Consider the following 21155-nt stretch of genomic DNA (forward strand, 5'->3'; position numbering starts at 1 on the left):
GCGGAATACGGGCTAGGACGGCCTTCCCACGCCCTTTCTTCCTCCCCAGGATGCCAGAGCAGATGGAAGGGGCCTTGGTGTTCTTCAGAATAAAATAAAAAGTAAAAAGTTAAAAAGTAAAATAAAATAAAATAAAATAAAATAAAATAAAATAAAATAAAATAAAATAAAATAAAATAAAATAAAATAAAATAAAATAAAATACTGGAGGCAGGCCCTAGAGCAGCCTGTGTCCAAATAGAGGCCCTCCGTGCCCCGGCTGCTGATGGGGCGGTCGCAAGAGGCCCTGCAGCAGGTCACAACGCACGGCACATGCCCGAGCTTGATGTATTTGCCCTTGTTCTGCTTGTTTGTGCCCCGCTTGCGTCGCGGCTCCTGCGCGGCCGGCCGCGCTGCTCCGGGCGCTGAGTCAGCGCGCGGCTCGCACGCGGTCCCGTCCCCACGCAGCGACCTCCCGGGCATCCAGCAGGAGCCGGAGCGGAGCCAGCGCCCTGGAGCCTTGGGACGGCGGCGGCACCCTCAGCCTCCTCGCTGCCCTAGAGCACCGGAGCGTGCAGAGCAATCCCGGGGCCGTGCGGGGAGGAACGAGCCGCCCCGCGCTCCGGAACGTGGGAAAGCAGATCCGTCTGCCTCCAAGGAGCTCCCCTGGGGTTAGACTCCCTAGCGATACGCGACCCCACCTCCCACAGGCATGACTCACCCACCACCTCTGGAAGGGATCGTGAAGGAGAGCGACTGCGGAGCCTGGGAGCTTTGGAGCGGCGCGGGAGCCAGGAGGGGACACGCGTGACTAAGCGCGGCAGGAATGGCAGGAATTTGCTCTGCCAGCTGTACCTGCTCCGGGAAGTCACACACAGGTATAACAGGTCCGGTTGTTCTCCGCTGCCGTAACTCCGCTGGGAAGGAGGAACAGGATGAGAGCCCCTGGAGCGGATCTGATGCTCCCAAGCCTTCGGAGATCCTTGGAGATCTCTTTCCCAAGGGAGACGAGCCCCGGGAGGGGGAAGGCTGAGATATGCACTAAACCACAGGCAAAGGGCAGGTTTCCACCCCACCTCCAGGCCCTGCAGCTTTGGACCTGCCTGGAGCAGCTCCAGGGCTCCGGATGGGGCTCCTGAAGAAGTGGATGGGGACGAGGAGGAAGGGAAAGGCCAGCACTGCTCTGTGCCAGCACCTTCCATGCAACACAGCCTGGCCAGGGAGCTCCTGGCCACCTGCATCCCTCGTGGTGCAGAGAGCAGCGCTCCGGGTTGGGGGACAGAGCCACCAGCAGAACAGAGGGTCCCGCGCCTTTGCGGAGGGACCGGAGACACGTTTGAGGGGATGAACACGACCTCGGCAGGGCACGCGGTGCCGCAGCGAAGGCCTCCGGGATGGGCGACACGGTGGCCACCAAGGGGGGCCGCGGTGGCCACGAGGCCGTGCCGGGGGGCTGCTGCGGCGGTCGTGACTCGCAGCCTGCACGTTTTGTTTGTGGAGCCTGGTGCTAAGCTTCATTAATCACTGCCCGGTAAGCAGGACCAAGCCCATGTTGTTTGCCAGGGATGGAGCCGTCCAGCCCCGGATGGATGAGGAGACTCTGCCAAGCGATACAGACCTGGTAAAACACTTGCCTCTTGGGCAGACCCCCGCTGCGGCACCGGCCCCATGGCTCGGAGCCCAGGGAGCAGCAAGAAGCAAGATGAAACGCAAACATTTCGTTTGGAAAAGCCAGGGAGCCCTGCACTTTGCTCACAGGTACACAGAGCTCGACAACAGTGAGCTGATTTTGCTCAGCTGCAAAACAAAACTCAGTGCTGGGCTTGCTCCAAGCCTGGAAAATTTCAGCCACAAGGAACAGATTGGACAAAGTTGGGAGTAACCGAGACGGGTGGCGCGCGTGCAGGCGTCCACGTTGGGGGGGTGCCCAAAGGTGCAGAGAAATGTGCACAAATGGTGCAACTGGCTCCGCAGCCGCTGGCACGCAGGACAGCACATGCTCCCATGGACATGAGTCAGGGCCAGTCACTCTGGATYGGACCCTGACGTCCTCACGTTGCGCAGAAGAGCAACTCAGCAACAGAGGGTCCCTCCTGGGGAACCACGGGACCTCCCACTGATGCAAGCAGGGGAATTCAGACAGGGAGAAGGGAATGGGTTTTCTGGGGATAACTTCTGTTTCGGGGTGAAGATGTCAAGCGTTGGCCCGTGGTGACATTGCACCTCGGCTGGGTGACGACATTCCTACCAGCATGGTGGTTGCACAACCAGGTCTGCTCTGAGCAACCACCCTGTTCTGCTGCCTGCCCCAGCTTCCCCTTGCAGCAGCCCGTGTGAAATGCCGGGATTACTCCTCCTTTGGGCTTCCCTGCCATGGGAATGGTAACAGAGGCCACTCATCTCCCTGAGGGGTGGCTGGCTGGTGGGCAAGCCTGGGACCAGGTCTGGGCACCCCCAGGTCTCACGACTGGAACCCCTCTTGGGACACAGAGCTGTAGCTCCTCTGCCTGATGCCACACGGTTCACATGAACCTGCCACAGAATTCTTTGAGGGGGTCTCCAAAGCAGACAGCAAAGAGAGAGAAAGAAGATCCCGGGCAAAGAGAGAGAAAGAAGATCTTGTCTTGTCCCCTTGCACGTGCAGCAACAGCCGCCGTTTGCTGCCTCTCCGGGCTCTCTGGCAGCCACCTGGGGCCGGGCGCCCTGCTGGGCTCAAGGCACCAGCCCTGCTGCAGACGTGCRGCGGTCGCAGACCTGACCCCCGGCCCGGCCTCCGCCGGCGGCAGGCGCTGGAACGCGCTGAAGAGCGAGCGGAGCACAAAACRCTGCCCAGAGCATCACAAAGGCGGCCTGACGTCAGGCCGCGGGCAGGCAAAGGGCTCCCGGCCAACAGAAGGGAAGCTGTATTTGAAAAATGACAATTTCTGTCTAGGAAATGCGCGGCCGTGAAAGGAGCCCTTCTTCGGGGCTCTCCAGGAGCCAGGGCACAGAACAAGAAAAGCCTTTGAACAGTTATGTAAACTATTGGGCAGGCTGCCAGCGAGAGTTTGCMGAAGCCCAGCGGAAAAATCTATCCGCACGCTCCATCGGGAAGCTCGGAAAACATCCCCACGTCGCCATCCACCTTGGGGGGCAGCTCCAGGGCCACATTTCCTTTTCCAGAGGGAAGGAAAAGTCCAGGTCCCCAACGGGTGGACAAAACGCCCCTGCTTTTCACCTAAGGGCTCCCTCTTGACTTGGCCCTCCTTTCCCAGGTGCCAGTGGCGAGGTGCTCATGCCCGGGTTGGTTTCTGTCTCCGATCAGGAAGGTCAGTCCATGTAAACCCAGCCTGGCACCAAGCACTCTGCAAATGGGACTGGAGCAGCCACTTCAGCAAGAAAATCCTGGAGAAGATGAAAATGGGACAGGGAAAACTAATGGCTTTAGACACAGCTTGACAGGGAAGCGCTTCCCCTGCTAAAGAAGGGTCCCTAGAGACAAGTGGCCTTTTGACCGGCTGAACAAAGATCACTTGCCATAAAACCCAGCTTTTGCAATTCCCAATTTTCCTCCTGCATTTGCTCCCCTCAGTACCGTATGGAATTAAAAGAAGCATAGAAATTAATAGATGAAAGAAGAGCTGCCAGGTCAGCTTTGGTTAGCTCAAGTTAGCTTGATGAGCAATGGTCATCAGAAAGCAGAAATAAAGTCTTTTACTCATCTGTGATGGATGGAAGAAAGCAAAGCAATACTTCTCAGAGTCTTAAAATTCCGGTTTTGCCGAAAGGGGAACTGAGCACCGCAGAGAGGGGCCTTGACGTGGTTAATGGCAACCTGCTGGCCCCAAGGCTTGATGCTGGGATGAACTCACTGACCTCCCCAAGAAGAGCCCGGCTCTCTGCTCTTGGGATGGCAGCCCAGGATGATCGGGGATGAAGTGGTTGTTCAGGGGGATATTTGGGCCTGCTCAGCCTTGCATGGCCACAGATTCCCTCCGGGCAACACTGGCCCCAGCTCTCCACCTTTTGCCCTGCAAACAACCTGCACAGAGCCCCTGAGCAGGAGCCGCTGCCTTGCGATGGTGCGTGTGGCTGCAGCCCGTGCCCAGCGGCGACAGCGCAGGAACATGCAAGGACCGAGCACAAGGGACCGAGAGCTCCAAGTCAGAGCCCCTTCTGCCCCTCAAGGCGTGGAGATCTACAGTCCCTAGAAACGGGAGGCTTTTCTGCAGGAATACCAGACAACGACTCCAGCAACACAGCGCGGGCAGCCAAGAACTGAGAGCCGCTACCCGCTGCCAGGGTGCGGGTGTCCATGCAGGGAAGGGAACAACCCGAAATGTTGGGTTCGAGGCAGTGCCAGAAGAGAACAACCCAAAATGTGGGGCTCGAGGCAGCGCCAGGAGCCGCCGTGGAGAGCCGTGCCAGGAGAGCGGAGCCACCTCCTGGCACCGTAGGGCTCTTCCCAGCCACGGAGCGCGCGGGCGGCTGCAGAGGAGCAGGCAYGGAGCAGGGAGCCGGGCTGTCCCACCCGAGGGATCCGGCCACAAAGAGGTACCCGGCGGCATCACGTGCCGCCCRCCTCTCCAGAGCCATCCCACCTCCTCCAAGGCTCCTTGGGGAGCCCGGCCACACCAGCTGAGCATTAGGCTCAGGTGAGYTGGAACAGAAACACCGGGGCAGAAACAGAGAGGGCAAATCGCAGCGCGGTGCAGCGGCATGGATGCTCCACGRGGTCTGCTCTGCGGCTGAGAGCCAAGGGGATGTGACCCTCTTCCCGAGCCGCTGGTGCCTGGAGCAGACCCCAGAGCAGGGCACCGGGAACGCGCCCRGCTTCCACCACACATTGGTTCTTGCCCCATAAAAACCTTTGCTAGGATCCTAGCACAGCCCCACAGCGGCACGCGACCGAACGGTGGGGTTCATGGCTCAATGCTGCAACCACAGGAAAGCTACAGGGGAAAAAAAATAAAAGAAATCACAGATTTCAAGCTTTTTAGTTCCATCTGAAACAAAACAGACTTCTGTTGTGTTTTCAGGGAAATGGAAAAACCCGCAAGCACCCGGAGCTGCAGGTCAGCCTGAAGAGCTCACACTAGCAGCTGAAGGTCACATCCCGCTTTCTTCCACTGTTTCATTTCCCCACTTTTGCTTCAGGGCTCTTTCCAAGTAAAAAACCGTTTTGAAATAATCAAAACGCTCTGCTCTTCAGTATCGGCCCCAAACATGGGAACATTTCCAAAATGTATACTTTTAATTGTCAAACTGGAACGTTCTGATATTTATAAGCATTTCCCCCTCTTCGACCGAGACTATTTGTTGAATTAAATCCAGCTTCGCTAACAGTTTTGGTCCTTTTTCCCAGGAACTTACATTGGGTGGAAACAGGATAATTACTTACTGTACCGAGCCAAATCATTCACCTCTCCACACTCGTTTAAAACATCGTAAGGATCCGTCCCCTTCATATTTTTCCAAAGCCTATAAATTGCCAGATATGCAAAAGATCTTGGAGACAGGCTAATCCCCTAGAAAGCCCTTGTAAGGAATTGTTTTCATACAGAAAAAAAATGAAAAAAGGGTGGGTTTTTTTTGTTTGTTTTCCTGTTTTCAAGTTCTGAAGAGCTCCTAAGAACGCGTAAGGCTCCAGCGTTTCCTATGTAGATTAGATTTAGAGAACTGCCTACGTAGCGTGGCTAGCGTTAAGCAATTTCTTTCCCTAGATGAATTTCTGGAGCGCTCGCAGGCATCCCTGATTGCATCAAAGCCTCTCACCCGCTCCGGGGATCCCAACCGGCTCGGCGGCTGGGATGGAATGGGATTCCCACTCGCCTTTGTCGCCCGTATGCGGTGGGACGACCGTGAATGAGACTTCTCATCCCAGCAAGCTTTTCCCGTATTTTTAAATGCAGCTTTTGATCTCTGCTGCAAATAACTGATATGTTAGCTTACCGTATGGAGCTGCAGATAATATATGTTCCCTGAAGTGTTTCTGTTACAGCTTTGAAGAGATTAGTTCTCACCTGCGATCAAATTTCCTAAGAGCCATCTCAGCTTCCTTTTCTTTAATTGCTTTTTGCCATGTTAATGAGTTATCCTCCACACTGAGGGCTTAAAACCCCCCAGAACATTCAGATATAGCATGTGTTCCTGTTAATCAGATCTAATACTGACATATTTGCAACATGCCTATATCATCAATAAAGACATTTTCATACTTCATACCATTCCTGCACGCAGCTCTCCTGCTTCCCAGTGAACTCTTGTGTTTCAGCAATTCATAGCAGTTTCCATACATCCCTCTGCATCCTATCACACACATAGAGCCCACCCTCCCTAGTCCTGGTCACCAAAGAACGTGGAGTTATTTCACTTGCAAAGACACAGGCTCCTTTGTTCCGCTCACCGGGATTCGATTATTAGTGGTAGCAAATCCAAAACGGGGTCCCCTTCACATCCCCTTGTCCCCGCAAGGACAGTGCTCTTCTCCATCCCCCTATGCAAGGCAGGTAAACAGCTCAAAGACCTGGACCTTGGCTCTAGCAGAAGGAGCTGGACCTTGGCTCTTTTTGCCCAAAAACTCAATGTCCTGTCCAAGTCTCTCCTATCTGCATCTACTTGAGAGAGGGTCCATGAGGTCTTACCCCTGCTGACAGCCAAGGGTTTCAAAAGGGAATTTCGTCTCCTCTCCAAAGCAGAGCTTCTTGCTCTTTCCCATTTTATGGCTATTTAAAGTGCTGATCGGAGAGGAGAAACCAGCGTGGCAGAGGATTTGCAGAGCACCAGCAGCCTCTCGTGGGCAGAGGAAGCCCTACAGCCCCAGGTGCCCGCATGGCAGGGATGAACCTGTCCCCGTGCCCACAGGAATGCAGATTTCCTCCCAAAACCAGGAGTCAGGGATGAAAAAAATCAGTATATTAGAAGGACTTTATCCAACCAAATCTCCCCAGCAATTAAATCAGCGGCAAAGCAACCAGATGAGCTCTCCTCAGAGCTCCCTGTCGCAGCAGCTAGCTCCTGCGATGCTCTGCGTGAACAGAGGGACGTTATCCATGCTGCTGGAGCTCCCTCTGCTCCCTCGGCCTCCCGCTGCACACACGGATTCAGCGCGCGATGCCAGGAGGCTCCCCAGGAGCCGGCAGAGCCCACGCTCCACGTGCGGGACACACCACCAGCACAGCAGGAGACCCCCAGGTACCCCAGAACGGGGATCGGGACTAAGCCGGTGGGAGCCGCTGGAGAGGCCGGGCGCCGCGCTGGGCGCTGCAGCCGGCAGAGAGCACCAGGGGCCGGGGATCAGCAGCACCCGAGAGCCGAGCAAGGGGCTCTGCCGGCCCCGCTCCGCTCCAAACGCCCCGGCAGCTCCAGAGCCCCCCTGCTCCTTCAGCAGCTCCCCCAGCTCCCTCACCCTCTCCCCAGCTGCCCCCGGTCTCACTGATGGCCCTCGGCTCCCAGCTGGGGCTTTCGGGCCACCTGGGCTGCACAAACATTCACACCAGGATGCACCCAGAGGCAAATAACCAAATAATCTTGGAACTGATTTAAACTACTCTGGAATAAACAAACAAACAAACAAACAACTGAACAAGTGGGTAAAAAAGAAGAGGTGCTTGAGGTTTGGCTCCAGCTGTATGAAAAAAAGAAAAAAGCTCCTATTTGTATCTATGCAGAGTCTGCTTCAGCCCTGGATTACCAATGAAGTTTAGAAATGGTTTAGGCTAGGTTAAGGGATTCAAGCTCGCAGCAGTGGAGCTAAATCGGGAAGTCACACAAGGGCAAAATAAATAAGCGGAAGGCAGGAGAGCTCTCGACCGCGCTCGGGCGGCTTTCCCATGCCACTATTCCTACTTTTTTGCAGGGAAGCACCATGCCAAATCTGCCAGCTCCAGGGCCTCCAACCCACTTTTGAGCATTCTGCGTTGCAGAAGGACTAAAAGCCCCGTTGGCAGAGGGATGGAAACCTAGGATAGGTTCCTGCTCCATGGTGAGCAACCTCAGGGATGTGTTAGTGCAACTTTCCAACCCCCCCCAACAGCCCGAGCAACAGGAGCATCTGTTTGGCTTGGTCGGAGGGATCCTTGGTGTTGAAAGGGCTCCCAAACGTCCCTGCACGGCTGTGGCAACCGCTCTCCCCTCCACCCCACCTCAGAGATCCAGGATGAATTATTTAGCCCCGAGAGCAGTAGTGCTGCTGAATTATTTAGGGGAATTCAGATTCGGAGGCCAGCGAAGCAGTGTGAGCAGAGCAGTACATTGAATACTCCCAAGAGAAGGGCAGGCCTTCCTTCTTCTTCCTTTTCCCCCGGCAGCAGGTGGACAAGCAGGCTCTGCCATGCCCAGGGCACGTCCCTGCGACGAGGGAAGACAAACCGCCCTCGCTGCTCGATCAAGCAGCCTATTTTTGCTGCCCGACTGGTTGCTCGCATACGTGCAAGGCTCCAGCATCAGCATTGCATAAGTCGGTGAGCAACGCCGGGGAGGAGCAGGCAGCGGGAGCCCGGCAGTGGGAAAGCTCCGGCACGCTCCACCTGGAGCCGGGCTCCATGGATGGGGGAGATGCCCGTTCTGCCGCCGCGGGGCACCTCCGAGCTGCCCCCGAAGGGCAATGCCGACTCCGGCTCCTCCTCAAGCTCCGTACTAGCTGCTCACATTCCCACTTTCCCCGTGCAAAGCTCAAGAGTCGGGAGCCACGATGCTCTATGAGATAAATGGCCGAGAGTCTGGGGCTCTGCCCTGAGGAGCCACATTTCCAAGCTTTCCTTTCGGGCCCCAAGGACTAGAAACTCTGCTCGTATCAGGGCTCCTGCAGCGGCTCCGGGAAGATGTTCCCTGCCGGGGAGACGGGAACGAGAAAAGCGGGATTCTGCCGCGTGCTGGGGTGTCCAGCTCCCGGGCACGCAGATTAGCACCGCCGATCGATGCTGCGCACCACGTGGTGATTTATCGCTGTTTTGCAACAGCGCTGAGCAAAGAGGGAGCTTTGTTTAACCTAAGCACGAGCAAACTTGGCTCCGAGGCGCAGGGGACGCAGCCAGCGCTCGCTCCGCTTCAGCATCGAGTGGGGGAGCCCGGAGAGCTACTGAGCAGGCCCGAGACGGACGCATGTTATTGTTAATTTTAATGGGAAAGGAGCTGACAGATCCCTGAAGTGCAAGAGGAAATTTCAGCCAGCTTGCACGAGCCCACACGTGACACACTTTGCTCGGGACCTTTCATCTTCTTTGCTTCCAAACACGGTTGGAGTGAATCAAAACATGACTGGATGCAGGGAGGCACGAGGGCCTGGCTGGGAGCTCGTTCCAGCCCTCGGGGCCACCCTTGCTTCTTGCAGCACCAAACACGAGTCCATTTGTGCATGCAGGGTTGATTTTGCATTCCAGCCTCGACTGGGACCTAAAATTTCCCTTGAAACACTGGAAGTCCTTTCTGGGACTGATCCCTGCCATGGGATCATAGTCTAGAGCTGTCTTGCCATCTCTAGACTAAAGACTCACAGAAGAAGGGTGACTTGCTTGCCCAGGTGCCCAGCACTCCATTTTCTTGCCGAATCCTTAAAAATCCATTTCTTGGGTTACAGGGCTTGCTTCCTTCTCACACACACAGGCAATGGAAAGAGGGTTTCTGCCAAAGCTCCCTCCCGATGCAGAGAGCAAGAGCAGCCAGGATGGGGCCACCTGAATGCCAGAGCGCAGGGAGGAGCGCAAGGAGATGGGAGCGCGCAGGGTAGCGCGCGGGAGCTCACGGGCGCCGTATCCAACCCGCCCAATTGGCTTTGCTGTCAAATCCAGCCAGGAAGGAGGCGGCAGGAGGGGATTATCCGGGCGGCTTCTCCGCTCTACCTCCCCCCAAACAAAGAGGAATTTGCCTGGAAGACGCTTTGTGCCCGTGGCAGGCACCAGCTGCGCCCTCGGCCTTACGTGCTGCATATGGATGTGCAGATGCTGCTGGCGATGCCCCCGCAGCAGCTCTGGCCCCACAGAGGAGCCCGGGGCCTTATGCAGGGCCCCCTCTCAGTCTCCAATCGGTTCCGAAGGCACCACCCCAGGGTTGCTGGGGCTCGTGCTTCCTGCTCCCGAGCCGATATTGCTCTTGGGAATCCGTGGGCAAAAGCGCGGAGCAGGATAACACTGTGAAGGCTCTGGCTGTGGCAGGACCTCCAAGGAGGCCCTGGGGCTGGGCAAAGCCTCGGTCAAGCTGCATGGGTCAACCCCTCCCCTGGGCTCATAGGCCCAGGGCAGCCCCACAGGGCTGCGAGGAAAAAAGTCCTTACTAGTCCTTTCTGTGTTTTTTATTGCTGTCTGATTATCCTGTAATTCCCTTGCAGACCAGTGAATTAGTATGAACTCAGTTTAGGTTACAACCGGTTTCAATGGATTTGTAAATAATTTGTTAGTAAAGGAAAAAAAGAGGGAAAAAAAAAAAGAGGAAAAAAGTCTTGCCTTTGTAAGGCAAGAGTAAATACGTCTTGTAAGTCTTGCTTTTGCCTGCTTATCCTGCTTATCCAAGAAAGGGTCTCTTGTGCAACCGCTCCGTGCAAATCCACTTAGGGCTGCACGGGGGCTGCTGGCTCCGCGCGGTCTCCGGGGCTGCGGGGACCAGCCCAGGAGCTGCAGGGATCGGTACGGCAGGGATCAGCACCGCAGGGATCAGCACCGCAGGGATCAGCGCTGCAGGGATCAGCACTGACTCACCCGTGCCTCTCAGCCCTGGCTCTGGCCCAGGCAGCCACAGGCGGAGGTGCAAGACCGGCAGCTGCCCCAGCAGCTCCTCGTATTTAGGGTGCAAAAATGGGGCTTTTTTGGGGGGATGGGTTTTGCTGGAGGTGTTTTTAAATCTCATTTCTAAGGAAGGGTTTAAGAGGGCTGCGTTTGCACGGATGTTTGGCTCCCAGGCCGAGCGAGTGGCGCCCGGAGGAGCCTCCTGAGCGCCGTGAGGGCAGGGCTGGGCATGCGGGAGGCAGCGCCGCGTCGCCAGAGCTGTTTGCGGGGGCGCAGACGGGGCGGGCGAGCCCGGGCCTGAGCGCCACGGGCGGCACCAGAGGCTCTGGGCAGGCTGAGAACAGAGCCGTGTGGAAGAGCCCGGCGGGACGGGCGATGCAGACACTCACAGAGCTAAAAATCATCCCAGAATAACCCCAAGCCAGGGCAATTCCTGAAAAGCCACAAGCGCAACCCCGGCCCATCTGGTGCAAATAACGTCTTGGCTTCACTGCCTCATTCTTTTTTTTTCAACTTACTATAGAAACCGAGCTCCCCTTGGCCGAAAATGACTCATCACTTTTTCTCTCCCTTTTCCCCTTGGGTGAAATGCCGCTAACCCCGCGGCGGCCCCGCGCGCGGGCAAGCCCGGCTGCGCTGCTGCTGCATTCCTGCGCGCTGTGTCAGCGCGCCGGGGCAAGCTCGGCAGGAGCGGGCTGCCAATCCTGCCCCGCGAGGGCAGGGATCGCCCGTGGGACGCGGCGGGACGCGCGGCCCGCAGGCCGGCGCGGCGGGAAGGGCGGCATGCGGGAGACGCAGGGGCACGTCGGTCGCGCGGTGCGGCTGCGGCCTGTCCTGCCCACGAGCGCAGCAGCCCTGCGGGCAGTTAATGCCGCGAGGTAAGGCAGGCTGGGGGGATCGCTTTGCACCGCGCCTCAGTTTCCCGGCGCCATCAGGACTGCGGCCATCCCCCGTGGCTGGGGCCTGGGGTACTGCGCGTCCGAGTGTCACGGAGCCAGCGGGTCCCGTTGCAGCCGCGCTCGGCGGCCGCCGCTCGCGGGCGGGCGGGCAGGGTCCCGCGCGGAGCCCCCGCGGCTCCGGGCCCCGGCGCGGGGCGGGCGCGCAGAGCGGGGGCTGCGCCCGCGCGGGCCAATGCGCGGGGCTGCGCAGCGCCGGCTCCTCCTCCGCGCCGCGCGGGGCCGCGGCCGCCGCCGCCGCCGGGCTCGCTCCGGGGAGCCGCCGCCGCCGCCGCCGCCGCCGCCGGGGGAAGCAGCCGCCGAGCGAAGGTAGCGGCCGCCGAGGGTGGGGGGACACGCGGGACCCGCGGGGGCTCCGCGCTGCCGCGCGGGACTCGCTCGCTGCCCCGCGGGGCGCCCCGGGCAAGCGCGGGGGGGCCCGAACCGCCGACTGGCTTCGCCCTGAGCCCCTTCGGGAGCGGCGCGTGGGCAGCCGTGGGGAGCAGCGGGGGCACGAGGGCTGCTCGGGGGGTGCCGGGTCCCCCGCGTGCCCAGAGCCATGCTGGAGCGCAAGGGGCGAGCGCGCGGGCAGGAGCGCTGCAAGCCGTTTGGTGCTCGCGTCTACGCGTGGCCGTGCCCACGGGTGTCCCTTGCTTGCACGCATGGGTGTGCAAGGGACACGGGGACCCGGGGTCGTAGTGAGCGGTGCCCCCTCAGCTCACCGTGGCACCTGCCTTATCCTCAGGCTGTCCCGGATTTCACGTGCTGTAAAGCCAGGGATTAAGTCCTGCCCGTGAAAGCCAAGGCTCGACCATCTCTGTGGCAGAGGTTGGTCTGGGTTGTCACTTGTTGTGGTGCTGGTGCTTTGCACCCAGTGTCGCCCTGCCCAGCTCACACCTCCTGGCCAGCTGCACAGCGGGGCTTCTCCAAGGGTCTGTGGAAGCTCCAGCCAGCAGTTCTGTCGGCCATCAGATGCGGCGTCACCCATGCAATTAATCACGGGGGCCATTAATCAGTGGGACAAAGAACTGTAAGGGCAAAATCATCGGTGCAGTCAGCAGTGGGGCAATTAATGGCAGCTGCAGAAGTGCACTCAGCAGCACAATTGCACGCGGCAGGGGATGCTCTCAGCTCCCTGCCCAGCCTCTGGTCAGCCACAAGCGCCAGCTGTGCCCGTGCTTCCCTGCTCCCTGGTGCTCCCCTCCTCCTGGTGCCACAGGCTGCTAAATTGGTCCCAAGTCCTTGGTTTCCACCCACCCTTTAGTCACTCCTTGCTGGCAGGCAGTGCTGTGGAGCAGTGGGAGGAAAATTAACAGGAGATTCAGGCAGATTCCGCAGCGAATGCAGAAGAACCTAGAGGAACCAGGGGAAAGACCAGCCCTGTCACTACTGGGGACCTGTGTCCAGCAGGATCCCTTTCCAGGTTCCCCTGGAGCTGCTTTGCGAGACCAACCCCAAGACCTGGCGAAGCGCCCTCCGCACTTCCCCAAAACTTAACACTGCTGGGAAGCTCGGTGGCTTTGTTAGTCCCCCCTACTAGGGATTTTAAGGGGGTTACAAATATTTCTGTCCCTATTTCTTTGCATGGGTTGGCTGGGAGCTCCTAGCCCGCCCTGCACCTGATGTACTAAGCGCTGGGGGTTTCCCCGGCTGCCCCGGTTTTCTCCGGAGGCTGCTCCAGGGCACGGAGCCTCAGCAGCCCCTCGGCAGAAGCTGCGGCGCGAGGCAGGCTCCGGGGAGCAGCGCAGCGCCCTCCTGCACGAGCCCAGCAGCGGGGGCTGCGCAGCACCGTGGCTGCCGCCGGGGATTAGTTAAAAATAGCCGGGAATGCACAAAGACTTGGCACGTGGATCAAAAAGCCTTTCCTCCGTGGCTCCTTGCAGGAGGGCTTTTCATGGTGACTCTCGTCTAACAGGCTGCCCCTGGAGCCCGAAGGCAGGACAAGTCCTGATCAGGGTCAGCGGGGTGCAAATGGCCATTCCTCGGCTTCAGAGGGCAAAACCTGGGGGAAAACATCCAAGCGGCACCGGAATGGCTCCTGGGAATACGAGTCCACACTGCTTTCCTCCTTGGATCTCCGCCTGGGGCCTTCTTCCAACACGCAGGCTCCCCCGGGGCCGAGGGAGCTTCTCCTTGGCCTCCGCGGCCGCCTAAGGCCTCCGTGCGAGGCAGCTCCCTCCAGCAGAGGGGAGCAGTGCGAGCGCTCTGCTGCGCTTCCCAGCAGGAATATTGTGAGGATTTCCTGGGGTTGCTCCTCTCCTGGGCCGCTCGCTGCGGGAGAAAGGAGCATCTCCCCTCCGCAGGCACCGGGGCTGCTCAGGTCCGCGACTGGATGCTCCTCTGGCTCTAGTGCAAAAGAGGAAGCCTCCAAAGGGCTCATTGGAAGGGGAATTTATTGAGGGTTCATAAATGCAGACAGGATCCGTTTGGCCACTTGCCATACTGCATAAGCAAAGAAAACTTTGTCGTAGGCTCTAATTTAGCATGGAAATCAGTTTAGAAGGTTTTGATCTTTAATTTCTGTTTAGCTAGACATCGGTGGTGACAGGACCAAAGCCCAGAATGGATCCGCTCTGGGCTCAGTCTCAGAAACGTGCCTGTGTTTATTTTATTTTTCAGACAATTAAATGACATCCCTGTAAGCCAGTTATGGGTGATCTTGTGTAAATGTTAACCAAATATTCCTTGCAACTTCAATGTACATTTCTCTTTTGAGAAAATCGCTCTATTTAGCAACCAGGAATTAAAGGAGTGGTTTTCACAATGGGGCAGCTTTGGGAGAGGAGAAGATATAAAAGAGGAGGAGGGAAATCGGAAGCAAGAATTGATTTTTGCCTTGCTTCCCCCCCTGCTTGCTGTGGCGCCACGCTCAAGGCCGGTTGAGCAGGGCAGGGATGAGGGAACGTAACAGGAACCTGGGAAATGCAGGAGGAGGAGGAGGAGGAGGAGGAGGCAGCGCCATGGAGGCCTTTGCACAGCGAGGACCGAGACCTCCAGCAACAGGCAGCAGTTGCCTTTTCTCAGCCCCCGCTTGGCTGAGCATCATCCAGGGTACAAAAATACCTAGCATGTAGACACATCACAAGAAAACTGGCACTGCCAGCACGCCAGCAGGGATGAGGGTACGGATGTGAACTGCACAGCTTAATTTTGGAGCGCGGGTGCCGTGCTGCTGAGTTCAGCCTTGACAGGGCAAAGTTCAGCTTGTAGAAACATCTGTAGGTCCTGCCCCGGAGCAGTTTCTTCATCTGCCACAGTCTCCTGCTAGGGATGGACATTCGGGGTTTTCAGCTACCCTGGATGTCCAGATCAGACTTATTTTCCCTCCTCTTGCTTAAGGAAAGCAACCAAAAGCTTCCCCCTGCAGCAGACGGTTTCCAGCTATGATTTAACATCACTTTCTTTCTTTCCTTCCACTTGCTCTCTAGTTGTTCCCTGTCATTCCTCCCTCCCATCTCACGCACTGTGCTGGGCTCCGCTCCTACTAGAGCAAATTCTCCCTTTGGAGGGGCGTCCTCCTCAGCCTTGGGGTGCTCATGTCCCTGCCTGCCACCAGCGAGGGGAAGCCACAAGGCTGGAGAAGGTGGGTCCGGCCGTGGGTCCCCAGCACCCACCTGGCAGTGTTGGAGGTGATGGAGCCGGGGCTCAGGCTCAGCGGCTCCCGGCTGCTTTTCAGCTGCTTGGGAGAGGGGGAGAGACAACGTGAGACAGGGAGGTTGCAAACAGAGCCCTGTCTCCATGGCAGCCCGCAGCTCCACTTCTAAATTTTCCCCGTTTGTGAAGAGGCTGCTTCTCTGTATATTTGGGGGAGAATTTTACAGTGGGAAATGAAACCTTAGAGCAGGTATTTCCTGGCAGTGAGCAAGGACTGGTGTGTGGAAGAAACCCTTGGTGCAACCATCTTGTCATGACCTGGTCTGAAATCAGTTCCCTGCCCTTCACTGCTGTGTTCGCTGTCGGTGGCTGGGTAGAAGAAGGGAGAAAAAGCCCCATGGATGACGGTGCAATAGAAAGCTGGGAGGAAATGGATTTACAATGGATTGTCACCTCCAGCTACATGAGGCTCATGCTATATTTAACTGAAGAGGCAAATCCTTCACTCTGCTCAGCAGACTGGCCCTGGAGGTGCACGGGGTGCAAGCCTTGTTGGCTTGGCCATTTACGGCAGCTACAGGTGTTAATAAAACTATCCAAATTGCCATGAGTGCAGCTCTCCTCTACAGCAGGATCAAAGGGCAAACCATGGTCTGGGGGAACCTGCGAGGAGGTATGCAGAGGGCTGAGCTGCCAAGTGCCTCGGGCAAGCCAGCCCCTTGCAATCCTCTTTCCTGGATGCCCCCTGCGTGCTCACACCCTGGCAGATTGTGTTTTGTAAGGTCACAAATAGATGCATGAAAAGGGGCCTCGCGGATCTGAAGCGTAAGCCCCGCTCAGCTGTCGCCCACCTGGGCACCAGCTGCCAGTCCTGGCCTGTCCCAGGCCCCAAAATAGCTTTCCTGTGCTGGAGATGTGAGGTTCCTTCACCATCCCCTGAGAGAAGAGGTCACCGCCCATGCCAGCCTTCCCGGGACAGGCAGCAGCCGCCGATGTCCCTGCGAAGGCCTTGCTGGAAAGGAGCGGAGCGCCAGCTCTTCGGCACCACACAGCTGCAAAACCCTCTCCCAGAAACTCGCCCTGTCAAGAGATGAGTCCTGCAGGCGTCTGGTAAAGGTGGGATTGCTACCAGGGGCAGGTGGCCAGCGGCACAGAGCGGAGGGCACTTGGCACCAGCCTGGCTGTTCCGCTCTGGGCAGTTGTGCCAGGTTCAGAAGGACTGGGAATTCGCTGCACTCGGGAGCTCGTGGCTCTTCTCCGGTGGCAGAGGGGATCGTGAGCTCTTGTTGCAATTCAGAGGTGCCTTCCAGATCCCCAAAGAGTCAGCAAACCTGCCAAGGACAAAAGCAAGGAGCAGAAGATTTCTGAGTCTCCAATTAGCACAGCTTTAGTTGCACCATTAGTTGCTCATTAGTGGGAAAGGCCAGATGCTCTTAGGAATTAAATAAGCTGAAAAGATCTTTCTCTCTACCCCAGGAATATTTAACTCTGGCTCATACAGGCATTTCCTTTGTATCGGGAGCATGACTGATATGACTTGTGTGGGCAGAGTGCTAAGGCGTTGAGTCAGCAACGAGCTCCAAAATCCACATGCTGTGAGCTCCCAGCCAAAGCGGGATTGAAGCTGTGAGCTGGCCTGGGCAGGTCTCGGGGACACAGGTGGAATTGCTTCACACGTGCTCGGGGAAGGTTGGGAAAGGTTTCCCCACCATTAAAATGTCACTTAGTGCCTTGTAACCCTAAGCTTTGTAGGCGGCGCTGAAGATGGGGCAAGAAAGCTTTTGGGCTCTGAACTGAGAATTGGGTAGCTAGGGATGCCACGGGTAAGACAGGGTTATTTGCAGAAATGTGTGTCTTAAGGAATATAAAGAAGGCTGTAGATCAAGATGGTTTGGTCACAACAGGTCAAGTAGAGGATCAGGCTGCAAGAGCGGTCGAGGATGTTCCTACACTCCCTGGCCACGGCTATGTTTGCATCTAGCATGTGTGCTGCATGGGGCTGAGCACTCTCCAGAACACATTGCCACCCTCTTTGAGGTCAGAAGGACCTGGTGTCCCCACCTGCAAGGTGCAGGGACGGCCCTGGGACTGCGGGAGCTGAGCTCCTGCTAACGCTGCTGTAAGGATGCATGCACATGGGGAGCTCTTTAGTAATAACTGCGGCTGTGCTGGAGAGAGCAGAGGCATTTCAGCACTGAAAATCACTCCATTCTGCATGCAGAAACACATATTGGCTCTGCAAGCAGCGCTGTCCCTTGGAGGTCAGTGCAAGCAGTGCTTTCACTCTACACAGGCAAGGGCAGGACCGTCTGCTTCTCCAGTTACCCCCGGACACGTGGCCAGCACAGGCCACCCAGAGCCGCCTGTGCCATGGGCATGTCAAGGACCTGGCTTTCCTGCTCATCCACCTCTTCGCTGGGGCTCAGCTGCTGCTTCCCTGAAAATCAATTACACAGCCCCCAGGCCAGCCCTATCCAAACAGGTCCCTCTGCTCATCTCATGACTTTCTGGAGGGCTTTAACAGATGCCAAACTCCTTGCAGGCTGCCAAGGCAAACACTTTTTTTTTTCCCCCCTTTTTTCCTGGAAACAAATGCCTGCTAGCCAAGGCTAGGGCTTTTTAGTCACCAGCCCCAAGCATTCCTGGTTTGTCTCATTTCTAAGTGCCTCTCAGGCTAGGGAAACAGGGAGAACAATACCCCACTTTCTCTAGCCTCACGTATTTGCCTGTGTTATTAGTCTGTGCTCAGGCTAAGTGTCCAGTAAGCATTTGCTGGTGAGAAAGCACAAGGCGCTGCAGAAGTGCAGGCATCTGGAGGGACGAGACTTTGGTGACTGCCACCGGCCTCCTAGAGACTGTGCAGCCCTCGAGGCCGGTCCTCCCGCTGCAGGAGCAAGGCCCTGCGCAGGGGAGCCCCACGGAGGGAGCCCCACGGAGGGATCGCATGGCAGAGACACCAGCTCAGTGCAGCGGGTGCGGAGCTGAGATCCTCTCAAACTCACCCTGCCAATGTGATTCATCGTTAATTTGAGGCATTCCTCTTGCTGTAGCACTGGCTTCCCCAAACATGACTTAATCCGACAGCCTCAGTGCCAGCTCTATCATCGCCCTGACAGTTTTACCCTGCTCTCCCATTAAAGCCACTTGCTTTCTTTTTTATCAGAGGGCTTATGCAGCACATTCCCGTGCAAACCTTTGAGAAGCTGCAGGATGTGTCCCTGCTGAATTATGGCCCTACTGTCGCCAGCAGGCAGCCTCGCAGTCCCTGCTTCCAAGGACGCCAGATGCTGGATGCAGTCCCTCGGGGATAATCTGCGGCCAGGCTAAGGCCGGTGTCCGAATCGCAGGGTACCTTGCAAGAACGGGGTGCACGTGTGTGCAGCTTCCTCAAGGCGCTTCCTAAAGCTGATACCACATTCAGCAGCGGCTTCTGGCTTTTCCAGGAGGGCTCTTTAAGCAGCTGATGAGTTCTACAGCCCAAGCTTGGTGCTAAAAGACAGTGCTCTATGCTGGGGACAGCTTTCCAAACTGATGGAGATTCCCTTTTCTTGACTTTTCTTCCTGCCTGAGAAGTTCATCTTCCTCTCCAGAGCCTGCGGTAGTAACACTGGGCATCCCGTAAGAGCCCAGCTGCCGGGGACACGGGCAGAGACACAGCACAATCTGCTGCTGCTGCCCTGGCATTAAGCCCACCAAAATCAGCGCCAAAGCCAGGCCTGGCTCTGCTAACAAGCCTCAGCCAGGGGGTGTGAATTCTCTTAGTGTTCATTGAAATAACATTAAGTGTGATGGACTCCTGGGCTATTAGAGTGGCCGCAACATGTAATTGAGGCTGGTTATTCTTCAGCTGGAGGGTCCCCCTCCACTAATGGGGAATCAGGGCAGAACACATGGTGCGCGCTTTGTGAAGCCTGCGCTCAGCTCAGCCACTGCCTCCCATCAAAACGATCCCCATGAATGTCAATGAATGAACGGGGGACAATGAATTGGAGTGAATGAAAGCCTTGTAAGGGGCCCTTGGCCGGCGCTGCGCCACAACTGCGCACCACGAGGAGAGCACGGCGCCTGCCTGGGCGCCCTTTGGATTCATTCTCCTTAGTGTAATAAGGGTGAGGGTTTCAGGCAGGCGGTGGGGTCGGCCCCGCTGATGGGGCTCTCCAGACCTATTTGCTGCTATTTTTTTTAGGAGACTGAAACGAGCAGGTTTCTAAGAGCTCATGTCCAGCTGGGTGCAGGACGAGCGCGATGAGCCTGTGAATCTGAGCAGAGAGCCTGTGCACACAGAGCCAGGGTCACTCAGGCTCCCTGGGCCAAGGTTTGCCAGGGTGGAGGATGTGGGGGCCAAGTTCTTCCAGAAACCAGCACCAACTACTCCTGGGTTTCATTTCCAACCCCAAAGACAGCTTGGGTGCTTGTGGGATCGCTGTGATCCAAGCTTTAGGTCAGGCTATGTCTTCATTAAAACCTCTGGGTAGGATAGGCATGGCTATTTACCATGGAAACACCACATTTTCACTCTGAAACTGCCTTTTTTTAGCGTCTCAGAGACCCAAATCATTGAACAGAACATGGGCACCTCACCTGACAGTGATCTACAGAAACAGGAAGGAGACTTGTCCTGGATCCAGGCTCTTGGCAGCTGGTACTGCTTCTGTATTATCTGTGCATCTCCCAACAAACACCCAAATGTGTGGGTGCATCTGTACAGAAAGGATGAACAATAAAGTAAGGAGGAAAAAGAGTAGGCAAGAGAGTGCAGAGGAGAGGGAAGCTGTCACATACCAAGGAGGAAGAACAGGATCAGCAGGGAGGGAGTAACACTATGAAGCCTGGACAGAAATGAAGACTTTTTGCTAAGGTGCTCTGTCTGGAGAAAGCAAAATGCCCGTGCAACTTTGCAAAGAAAAGGTGATGCATTTTAGGGCAAGGCTTCAAAGAAACTGTGCTGCAGGAGATAAGATTAAATTCCTGCAACTCATTCGGAAAGGAGGTGACGGGGAGCAAGTTGTCTCGCCTGCATGTAATTGCTGGATAGGCATGATTGGATTTTGGAAAGGAATGTGGGATGCCATTCATTTTTTTTTTCTCCCCTGCTTCTGCAAGAGTGGGACCGTCTGTGCTTTCCTACCTGATCCTCCAGGTCCAGGCATGTCTGCATGGGCGTTTATTGGCAAACTGCCCCAAACTGCATGATTCCTGCAGGATCCCTGGGCCTCTCAGCACCAGCGAGGGGCCCATCCCGCCCTTAGGCTGCAGCTTTTTCTCTTGCATCGTGTGTAATCCACCTGAAAGCAAGGGGTGCTGCTGTTAGGTGCTGTGCGTGCTCCAAATAGCCCCAAAGAGCAAACCCCATGGGTGGCGGTTACCCCTCCACCTCGTGGGATTTTTTTCAGGGCTATTTAATCCAGGGCTCCACAGCTCCCTGCCTCCAAGCACCACGTCCCAGTGCCGTCCCTCGCCCCCCAGCACGTCCCGCACTGCAGCACGTGCAGGTTGGGGCCCTGCGGCTGCCCTCGTTCCCCTCTCTGCCACTGGCTCCTACAAAGGAGCAATTGAGGGGCTAATTCCGCAGAGGCGGCAGAGCAGGAGGGAGAGGCGTGTGTCTTTTCTGGCTTTCTGTCCTTGGTAATTGGTGAGTGACAGGGCAAATCACGCTTTGGAGTAATCGCATTGAACACCAAGAACCAGGCACAGCCAGGAGCAGAGGGAATGGAAATTGCGTGGAAAACGGAACCTTTGGAAGGGCTTTGGGCCAGAGATGCCTGCAGCAATGGGCCTGGTACAAGGGGAGGGAGACAAGTCAGCCGCTCTGTTTGGAGATGCCCTGAAAGGGCAGCACAAGCCCGAGCCCTCCACTCGCTCCCCAGTGCCTGGTTTGCTTTCTTGGCCCCGACCTGCCGGCAGCCTGGCTGCCTTCAGAGCCCTTCCCCTTCTGCCCTTGCTGCGCAGC

At 56.9% G+C, this 21155-nt stretch overlaps 1 long non-coding RNA gene across 1 annotated transcript; it reads right to left on the reverse strand.

Moving 5' to 3' along the window:
• Nucleotides 1-16421: 16421 nt before the first annotated feature.
• Nucleotides 16422-19851, reverse strand: LOC112950514. The gene is made up of 2 exons (XR_003250033.1): nucleotides 19787-19851; nucleotides 16422-16536 (listed from the first exon to the last, which is right to left on the reverse strand). It is a non-coding gene; the product is annotated as an uncharacterized LOC112950514 (long non-coding RNA).
• Nucleotides 19852-21155: the final 1304 nt, after the last annotated feature.

The sequence above is a fragment of the Nothoprocta perdicaria genome, unplaced genomic scaffold (assembly GCF_003342845.1).
Source record: "Nothoprocta perdicaria isolate Ctin4 unplaced genomic scaffold, notPer1 scaffold_103, whole genome shotgun sequence".
NCBI classification, from domain to species: Eukaryota; Metazoa; Chordata; class Aves; order Tinamiformes; family Tinamidae; genus Nothoprocta; species Nothoprocta perdicaria.